Source organism: Sinocyclocheilus anshuiensis, unplaced genomic scaffold, assembly GCF_001515605.1.
Source record: "Sinocyclocheilus anshuiensis isolate Anshui unplaced genomic scaffold, SAMN03320099.WGS_v1.1 scaffold1497, whole genome shotgun sequence".
In the NCBI taxonomy this organism is placed as follows: domain Eukaryota; kingdom Metazoa; phylum Chordata; class Actinopteri; order Cypriniformes; family Cyprinidae; genus Sinocyclocheilus; species Sinocyclocheilus anshuiensis.
The window spans coordinates 793518-803783 of record NW_015543492.1 but is presented as its reverse complement, the minus strand read 5'-3'; positions in this window follow the sequence as shown (position 1 = coordinate 803783).

The following is a 10266-nucleotide window of genomic DNA, read 5'->3' as shown; positions in this document are numbered from 1 at the left end:
TGTAACACTCCGAAGAGAAAGGAAAACTTGAAATCGCATCATATGACCCCTTTAAGGCTGGAATACACTACACAACTTTTGCCCCGATTTTCCCCTGAATTACAGTCTGGAGAAGTTGAGGCTAGTTGCCGAAAGTCAGAGCCAGTCTGCAGATTTGAGTAGACAGATTTCATAGAAAATCGCATAGTGTTTAATGGTCACAGACTCCGATTTTTTAGCCTCAGAGACTATGAATCTATCCAGTCGGAGGATATCAAACAGGTTTGATAATTTTAGCCGATTTTAGAACACATATTGTTTTAATTTGTCACGTGAGTTTGTTGTGATCGGACCAACTGTAATGTGTGATCCTCAGCCATTCAGTGTATGATGGCCAGTTTTTTTTTTCTCTGTGACTATTACAAAGTCGGTAACTGTTTGATGTCTAGCATTTTTAAATCTGTTCAGTAGTGTCGTGTAGTGTATTCCAGCCTTTAGTGAGGTTAGACACAATCTTGAATGTAATGCGAATGGCCTTATTTGTGTTCCACAAAAGAAACAAAATCGAACAGGTTTTGAATGACATGAGGATGAGTAAATGATAATAGAATGCTCATTTTTAGGTAAACTATCCCTTTAAAAATATCTTCACGCAGTGTCCTAACTAAATGTGACGCCATTTTGTGACTATATTTTGTTTAGCGTTTTAACACTCTATCACGTTACGCCTGGTTTTCTCCTGCAAAAAGACCTTTGGTTTGCCACACATCCGAGGTAGGCTACAGAGGCTGACTTTATTGAGACATCTGTCATTCTAGTTGTTCTTTGAGGCAGAATACGTTTCCCCCCTCATTTCGGAGTGTTTTTAGAATTTGTCAGGATCCTGCTGGTGAGGTTCTGGTTACAGACCACCTATTCCATCTGCCTCTCACCTTGCTGTCAGATTCGGCGAGCATGCGGCGACGCTTCTCCCAATCACGTCGTTATTCCGAAGCTTCATCTTTATTCTGAGGAAAAACATCTGTTGATTGATTTTTGGTTAGCGGCGCTTGTAAACGCATCAGTTTTTTTCAGTTGCATTTAATTAGAAATTCCACTTCTTGTGTTTTCGAGGAGCTCTTCAAACGGCACGCGCTGGGCCATCGCACAGATATAATTTTACATTTAAATTGAATCTTCTGTTTGAGTAATTGGGCCAATCCCACATCGTTATTTCCCTTGAAACTGCCGTGCACAGAAGCACCGACTCAGTTTATCTGGAGATTTGTATACATGTTATTATTTTATCATGTGGAGCGTAATAATTCTCTCTCTTTGTTTGAGAAGGCAGCCGTCCATCCACGCGCTCTAGGCCGCCGGATTTACCGGAGGTGATGGAGCTGTCTGAGCTCCTGTACTCACTCATCACCGGTCATGTCTCTGCTTTAGAGCTGAAGAAAGGAGGAAAAGCAAGGGATGGAAATGAATTCTCTCCACCCTGCTGGTGAAATGTCAGGAAGCGCAGTCGGTTAGTGGCGACAATGAGGGCCCTTATCACCTGCTAATTGAAATCCAATGAGGTGTGAAGGAAGCCTTTAAAGAAATTCACAATCAACAGGACCATCACGCACAGCCACAACCAGGGAGAGTAATTTCATTTTGACATCTCTCCCTCTTGTTAAAGATCCATCGCTGCCAATTATGGCGTGAGATTGGGTTTCACGGCGCGCCTCGGTCTGCAGCAGCATCCAGTCAACCCTGAATCGCTGAACAGCGACAGAATTTACGTTAAGACCCGAAACCTGCGCTAAAAAGGGCACTTGCTATTCAAACTAACACGCTACACGTGCATGATTTGGTTCTGAATGGGACCACTATGATAATACAGAAGACCCGAGTTGGAATCTGGCCTGTGAAGGAAAAGAAACATTGTTAGCTTAAAATGCCTTTGATGCATCGGTTTTCAAGCTGATATTGAAATCCAAACATTTCAAATTTGTCCAATATTTAAGATTTATGCTTCCAATGTTTTTAAGGTGACTAGCAATGTACATTGTGTGGGGTCAGTACTATTTAATAATAATAATAGTAGTAGTTTTATTCAGCAAGGATGCATTAAATTGATCAAAACTCACTGTAAAGGCATTTATAATGTCTTTCTATTTCAAATAAATGCTGTTCTTTCGAACTTTCTATTCATCTAAGAATCCTGAAAAATCAAATGTATCATGGTTTCCACAAAAATATGATGCACAGAAGCACCGACTCAGTTTATCTGGAGATTTGTATACATGTTATTATTTTATCATGTGGAGCGTAATAATTCTCTCTCTTTGTTTGAGAAGGCAGCCGTCCATCCACGCGCTCTAGGCCGCCGGATTTACCGGAGGTGATGGAGCTGTCTGAGCTCCTGTACTCACTCATCACCGGTCATGTCTCTGCTTTAGAGCTGAAGAAAGGAGGAAAAGCAAGGGATGGAAATGAATTCTCTCCACCCTGCTGGTGAAATGTCAGGAAGCGCAGTCGGTTAGTGGCGACAATGAGGGCCCTTATCACCTGCTAATTGAAATCCAATGAGGTGTGAAGGAAGCCTTTAAAGAAATTCACAATCAACAGGACCATCACGCACAGCCACAACCAGGGAGAGTAATTTCATTTTGACATCTCTCCCTCTTGTTAAAGATCCATCGCTGCCAATTATGGCGTGAGATTGGGTTTCACGGCGCGCCTCGGTCTGCAGCAGCATCCAGTCAACCCTGAATCGCTGAACAGCGACAGAATTTACGTTAAGACCCGAAACCTGCGCTAAAAAGGGCACTTGCTATTCAAACTAACACGCTACACGTGCATGATTTGGTTCTGAATGGGACCACTATGATAATACAGAAGACCCGAGTTGGAATCTGGCCTGTGAAGGAAAAGAAACATTGTTAGCTTAAAATGCCTTTGATGCATCGGTTTTCAAGCTGATATTGAAATCCAAACATTTCAAATTTGTCCAATATTTAAGATTTATGCTTCCAATGTTTTTAAGGTGACTAGCAATGTACATTGTGTGGGGTCAGTACTATTTAATAATAATAATAGTAGTAGTTTTATTCAGCAAGGATGCATTAAATTGATCAAAACTCACTGTAAAGGCATTTATAATGTCTTTCTATTTCAAATAAATGCTGTTCTTTCGAACTTTCTATTCATCTAAGAATCCTGAAAAATCAAATGTATCATGGTTTCCACAAAAATATGAAGCAGCACAACTGTTTTCAACATTGATAATAATCTGAAATGTTTCTTGAGCAGCAAATCAGCATATTAGAATGATTTCTGAAGGATCGTGTGACACTGAAGACTGGAGTAATGATGCTGAAAATTCAGCTTTGATCACAGCAATAAATTACATTTCAACATATATTCACATAGAAAAGTTATTTTAAATAGTACAAATATTTCACAATATTACTGTTTTTACTGTATTTTGTATCAAATGAATGTAAAAATGGTGAGCATAAGACACTAAAAAAAAACAAAAAACATACCGACTCCAAACTCTTGAATGGTAGTGTCCATTAAAATAACAAATAATATACAAGAATAAATTAATAAATTATACACAGAAAACATGCAACACAACAATATTAGAATGCTCCTAACTGTCAACAGTGCACAATGAGTCTCTGATTTATCTTATTTATTTTGGTTCTAAACCTTCATTTGGCATTTGGCAACAAACCTAAATGGAGTGCTGTAATCATAATCTCTATTTTTGCAATGAATTGTGCAGTCAAAGTGATTCATTTGTATTTGTAAGATATTACATAGTTTAAGTTACTATTCAGATTGTGGCCAATAAAATATAATGATTTTGTTGCATCATATTTTGCATAATTATGCATGTGCATGCCATCCACTGTTATTAATTAAATCTACACTCTTAAAAATGGATGGTTCCATGAAGAACATTTAACATCCATGGAATGTTTCCATTCCACAAATGGTTCTTTACAGTGAAAAAAAGGTTAAATTGTTCTTCACACTATAAGAAGACATGGTTCTTTTAAGAACAGTTCACTGAAAGGTTCTTTTGGGAATCAAAAATGGTTCATATATGGCATTGTTGCTATGGCAGTGTTGGTTTCTTATGATAGAAAAAGCAAGAATCACAGTACTGCCAGTTTAAATGGTTATTTATAGCAATCATCTACAGCTAATTATCAAGACAAATGGTTGTACGATGACAGTATCTCGGGACAGGGCTCGTAAATTCATGACGTCTGTTTACCGTACCTGAACATATGCACACAGCGTGCATGTTGCATGCCGTTTTTAGACATCTTTAAACCTATTTATTGGTTATATATCAGGTGGATTGGGAGCTGTGTGCGTTGAACAGGTGTCTGACTGTCACAACTGATGTAAGAGTCTGTTGTGCGATCCGCTTGCGTGAAAACTCTCGCTTCTCGTCCTCAGCATGTTGTTCCTGTTGCCTGGCAGTCCCATACGTTTACTGACATGTTTGTTGACCTGAAATATTCAACAGTGGCATGGCGCCGACGGTGAAACGTGGATGATCTCCGGAGACTCTATTATGACACCTCGCAGCATGTGTGTGTAACATTGATTGGGATGTTGGCTGCAAAGAGCAGGTTTCAGGTTTAATAAGAACAAGCGTGGGTGGATGAACGGGCTTTTATACTGAACGCTTTGATTCTGAGTTTCACAAGGAGCCCGTGGCTGAAGACAATGACTCAACAATTCATGGATATTTCATTCATTCCAGTGAAAGAGGCAGCAGGGGTTTTATATCACACAAAACTGATGTAAATCCAATGATTTCTGAAGGATCATGTGATACTGAAGACTGGAGTAATGATGCTGAAAATTCAGCTTTGATCACAGGCAGAGGTGGAAAGTAACGAATTACATTTACTCGCGTTACTGTAATTGAGTAGCTTTTTTTGCTACTTCTAAGCAAAAGTACTTCTACTTTTTAAAGTAATTTTTAAAATATGTAATTTTACTTTTACTTAAGTATATTTTGTTTGAAGTATTGTACTTCGCTACATTTTAATGTAATAATAATGGGCAGGAGAACAAACTGGCGCTAAAATCTCAAGAAAGATGCAGACGGACAAGACAGGCGTTATGGTGCAGACCCAGCTGAAAACGAACCCCCCGTCGTATTCTGCTGAAGTTGAACTCGAAGGAAATGAAGTGAACCCCTGGCCATATTTAAGCTCTATTATGCAGTGTAAGCTATGTTTGTCTACACTCTAAAAAATGCTGGGTTGTTTTAACCCAACTTTGGGTCAAATATGGACTAACCCAACTTTTGGGTTAAAAATGTAATGTAAAAATTTAACCCAAAAGTTGGGTTAGTCCATATTTGACCCAAAGTTGGGTTAAAACAACCCAGCATTTTTTAGAGTGTAGGGGGACCAAACTAGCAGCTTATAAAATCTCGACATCAACCCTTCGCAAGCATGTATAGGTAAGGTAAATACTTGCATCGTTGCATTGGTGGTTAAAATTAAGCTTTAGCTTTAGCAAGCCAGTTTAGCAAGAGGTTTTGCACAAATTAGCCAAAAAGACAGTGGTGCAGGGTGTGCGATATATATCGTCTGCGAGAATATCGTAACTGTTGTTTTAACAATGTGCGATTTGATATTATCAGTATTTTGCGAAAAACAAAACACTCCTACAGAGTGCCTGAAGTCTAGTAGATTAGACTAGAGCGCTTGCGCATTTAGAGTACGCGTTCTTTCAGTGATTCAGTCTGTTAAAATGTATTTAGAATGATCACAAAATTGAAGATATAGGGGCAGAACATTTATATAGTTATATCATTTCATAGTAAATCAATATCACACGAAGAGTGCTGTTTTTTCCTCCAAAAATCAGCATGACTACATATAGATTTTTTTTATTTACAACAGTTCAATAAACAAGAAGTTAATTAAGAGACTTGCGTTTTAGACACCATATTGCCTGTTTTTGCTCTATTTCGACAACAAAAATAATTCCAAACACAGCCACCACAGCAGTTTTGCATCTCTGAGCAATGACGGTGTTTCGTTCCTGAATGAATCAACCATTTAAATGATTCGATTCAACCGCAATGACTCACTTATTAACAGTGACTTGCTGACACCTACTGGAGGTTTTAATTTCACATTTAAAGTATCTTTTGATTTATTTATTTTTTTATAATTTCAAACGAGTATTCAACATTTTATGTCTTATATATCAAAACATTATTTCTGCATTTGTATCCGCAGGTTAAATGCATTCATGTCCTGCATTAATTCAGTGTAAATACATCTAAATGTCCAGGAACTGAGTTTGACACCCTTGGCCTATCCCATTTTTGCCTCCCTCCCACTGTTAAAATGCAACTAAGTAATTTTTACTCTGGGTAAATTTTAAACGAGCTACTTTTTACTTTTACTTGATTGGATTTTTAGACTGGTACTTTTACTTGTATTTAAGTAAAATGTCATTAATGTAATGGTACTTTTACTTGAGTAGAATATTTTCGTACTCTTTCCACCTCTGATCACGGGAATAAATTACATTTTACAATATATTACAATAGAAAACAGCTATTTGAAATTCTCCCAAGGTCAAATGACCTGAGCTGCTCTCCGCTGTATGAAAGCGTAACCTCTGAGCAATAAGCTTTCCTCTGGGTGTGTGTCGGATCTCTGTAGGGCGGGATGAGAACAAGGGATTGATCTGATTGCGGTGTAGCCGGTGGTTTGTGATGATAAAGCCAATAAAGTGCTCTCTTCCATCTGTAGGATCGGCCTCATATCAGAACAGCTCAGCTTTAATCCACACGACTCCAATGTAATGCGTCCAACCCCACGGCTCCGGCCCTCCGGTTAATCAACAAGTCCAGGCTCGACTGCATTCGCTGCTGGGTTGATTGCACTCTTACATGGACTCCAGCGATCAATCATCTCCTGTAGAAATCTGTAACTTCAATCTGTAAAATAAATATTTTATGCATTTTAACCATTTAAAAATGATGACATTAGATTATTACAAAAATATTACTAAACATTATTAAAATACACCAGCGGGAAGGCACCCCGGAGCTCCAGGCGACATTAATGCTTGTTTCTCATTATTCGCAGACTCCGACGGCACCCCAGGAGAGGGATTTGCACCACGGCACTTCACACCACGAGCACCATGCTGAGACGGGCACCGAGCACCATTCATCCGAGCACGTGTGATCAGTGTGTGGGCAATAAATCTCCCTCCGGGGCTCTTTCGATCAGTACCGAGTCTGTGTTCTCATTCACCCCGCGACAATATATATAACCAGCTAAACCAGTTAAAATGCATTTCTATATATATTAGGGAATAATTAGACATAATACTACAAAATTAACAATTAATAAAAACTGTATTAATTATACTTATGATGGTTTAAATAAGGTTTCAGGCACCAGTAAACCAGATTAAACCAGCTTAGTCCAGCAAACCACACCACCTGAGATGTATTCCTACATATATATTAGGGAACAATTATAATACTTCAATTCAGTAAATTCTCTTCCTGTCAATTCAAAATCAATTCAAAAGGAATCAGTCTTCTATTCATCTTTAAGTGCTTGTGTTACTCACATATCTACACAAATGCTGTTTAATGCGATGGTTTTCCAGGCCGGAGCTGGAGTGAGAGAGAGAGCGAGTGAGTGAGTGAGGTCTCGATGTATCTGCTGTCAGTGTGACACAACTCATCAAACCGCTCTGGCCTTCAGGGTTTGTGGGTAAAATCTGTCACACACTCACAGTCGCACGGAAAACTGAATTTAAACTACGGCCTGTCGGCTGGAATCACATTTCCAATCCGGTCAAATGAATTGTCATTCTCAGCATTACAGAGAAAAGCTTCGCCTGTGGTGAGACTCATAAATCGCGGCCGTTCCTCTGTCTTCAGTTGAGGAAGAAACGCTGCACTTGCCAGTCGCTCGTGTTTTAAATATCTGCCTCGATTGATCCGCGTCTGACTAATACCTGCCTCTGACTAAGACGGTCTATGGTGTGGAACGGAATGGCTAATGCAACCTTTATTTCAAAGGTTATGTTTTGGTGGAAAGCAATCTTGAATTAATTATGAAATGCTTGGTTTGTTATGGCCTCCAAAACACAATCACATCAGTCATGGCTTCCTGAGCACTCAGATGTTTGATGTGGTTTCCTCAAGTTTCATTCGAATACGCCACAAGCTTCGTTCAGCTCCTTAAAATCTTTTACAGGCCTAAAATACATAAACAGAGAGAAGATTTTAGCTCCGGTGATAATAATTCAGTAGTTGTACAAAATAGATATACACTACAGTAGTTCTACCAAATCACAGTAATGGTATATATCAAGATATTATTTGCTGCAAATATTACATAGCCATTTTTTTTGATAGTCCAGTATTCCAGTGTAACAAATCGAAGTGAGGTTAAAATAATACAATAAAACAAAACAATTAAAAACAGTAAAAAAGTAAAATATATATGGTATATTTATTTTGATGCAAATATTGCATAATCACATAGAAATGACTCATTTTATTTTATTTTTTTATTTCATGTTATTTTTTTTTTTTATTCGTTTGTTTGTTTGTTATTTGGATAGTCCAGTAGTTCAGTGTAGTAAACTGAAGTGAGGATAGATAGATAGATAGATAGATAGAGTAGTAGTAGGAAAAAAATAATAATTTAAATAAATAATACAAATTTGTGCATGATGGTGCCTTATAAGAGCAGTTTTTAGTTTAACAAAATTGCATAAATGAATCAATATAAAAAGTGTATTAAGTGCTTATAAGGATAAAACCCCCACCTGTGGTGAAGCTGAGAAGATGCTGAGAAGGTCCTGTGAAAGAAGCACTGTGAAAGAAGTTACTAAAATGTCTTTTCATGTGCTGATTTTGAAACACAAAAAGTCTACTGGTGAGGAATGTCTCATTAATTTACCTTAATGGAATAACATTTATGATTCATTTGTATTTCCAAAAGTCTCCCTTTGCTCTACATTTAATCCAGGAGAAACAATAGAGATATTAAAAAGATCTCATTTGTGAATTGTCTTTCATATGGGCACTTAAAACAGCCCCTGTAACGGCATCAGCAGCATCGGCTCTTCTGTGATTGTTAGGGGAGCGTACCTCCTCACATCCTCAGAGAAAGAGCGACTACTGCTCTTTCTTCTGACGCTGCGTTTGAACCTGCGCATGTGTCTCTTGAGCCGGGCATCATCGTCTGCTGCGCTCCCTGATAAAGCCAGCCTTTGATTCTCGCCTCACAGGTGAAGGAGTAACACCTGTTTGATCCAAGGACCGCTGGTTTAGATCCGACCCTCCTTCTCTCCAGATGATGGGCGCACTCGTCCCGGCAAGGACCTTATCAAAGCCACAGAGCATTTCTTCTTGAAAGGTCTGAGAAAGAAAGCCTCTGCTGCTCCGTGTAACAGTGCCTTAAAGAGAAGATTGTTTTTGCTAGAACAATATAACAAAGGTTAGTTTTATTTAAAAATAAATAAATACATAAAATCACAGTAATGGTATCATGATGGGGATATTTTGCTGTGAATGTTACACAAACATAGAAATGCCTATTTTAGGACAGTCCAGTGAAGAGAAATAAAGCAAAGAAATAAAATAAAATAACCAGAGCAGCTCAGTGTGATTAAATAAATAAAGTGATGTGCCTTAAAAGATGACATTTTAGATTTTGAGATAATATATTTTTATAAAAATAAAATCAGTGATAGTATCAAATTATAGTTTTGCTGCAAATACTACATGACCATTTAGAAAAGCATATTTTTAATAAATAAATAAATACATATTTATATAGAATAGAATAGTTTTTTTTGCAATAACAATATATTCGTTTTATGGAAACATATAGTTCCACCATACATACATAATCAAACAGAAATGTCTAATATACAGTGGGTACGGAAAGTACTCAGACCCCCTTAAATTTTTCACTCTTTGTTATATTGCAGCCATTTGCTAAAATCATTTAAGTTATTTTTTTTTCCTCATTAATGTACACACAGCACCCCATATTGACAGAAAAACACAGAATCGTTGACATTTTTGCAGATTTATTAAAAAAGAAAAACTGAAATATCACATGGTCCTAAGTATTCAGACCCTTTGCTCAGTATTTAGTAGAAGCACCCTTTTGATCTAATACAGCCATGAGTCTTTTTGGGAAAGATGCAACAAGTTTTTCACACCTGGATTTGGGGATCCTCTGCCATTCCTCCTTGCAGATCCTCTCCAGTTCTGTCAGG